The following is a 952-nucleotide window of genomic DNA, read 5'->3' as shown; positions in this document are numbered from 1 at the left end:
TATTGAAAAAGTCCATACACCTAATAATTGTGCATATATGTTTACTAAATCAATGTTGGTAGAGAAGCTGAAATGAAGTGTGGCTTCTCTTGGTTTGCAAAAAGGGTGATACACAGGCTTCGATAAGTATTAGGTAAATTGTTATCAAGGTGGAGATTGTTAGATAAAGACAACACTGAGGAAAAGTGGAAAGAACAAGATTGTGGAAGCAATCTTTCTTTATTTTAGAAATTTTGCAGTTTTTATGTTCAAAACGATTTTTTTTTTTTTTGAAGAATAACTCTAGTTTTATTCTATGTTGAGAGTTTTCTCTTGTTCTCAAGAGGCTGTATATCTTTCCTCTTTGTGAAGGCATATGATAATGTTTCCAAGAGTATTATTGCAGCAACTGTGTAGTTGGACATGTAATTGTTTTTTCCTTTCAACAATAAGATTACCAATACTTGCCCTGTGGACGTTTCAGGTTTTCCCACGTATATTTGTGTATAACTAGTTGAATTGTTATTGTTCATTATTTCTCTTAATATTTATTTCAATCTAATTTGTGTTTTATATTTATTTTTTCTGGTTAATACTTCCACTTTCATAAGAAAAAGAATATGCTTCCCCTTTTATAAGAAAAAGAATGTGCGAGGTCGCCCAGTTAAGTATTTTTTAATTAGTAATCTCTAATTCTTATTTATAACAGAAACTCAACTCATTGAAACAGTTATGCCCCTTGCAAAGTTTTGCTCTCTTATGCTTGTCCTCGTCTCTCGGTGTACATGTTGATTAGCACAGAAGGGCACCTAAGCACACATGCTTTGCTCTAATTTTATGCTCCGGCACATACATCCTCATCAAGAACTGCTAAATTGTTTTCTGGAGGCAAAAGGCTTTTTAAATTACAGCAAACCCCTAACTTACCGCCACATTCAACAATGCTCAAATCTCAGCTATTGTTAATCAACAT

This window comes from Cupressus sempervirens, chromosome 7 (assembly GCF_028749045.1).
Source record: "Cupressus sempervirens isolate cs-2001-9-10 chromosome 7, ASM2874904v1, whole genome shotgun sequence".
NCBI classification, from domain to species: Eukaryota; Viridiplantae; Streptophyta; class Pinopsida; order Cupressales; family Cupressaceae; genus Cupressus; species Cupressus sempervirens.
This window is presented reverse-complemented; position numbering follows the sequence as displayed.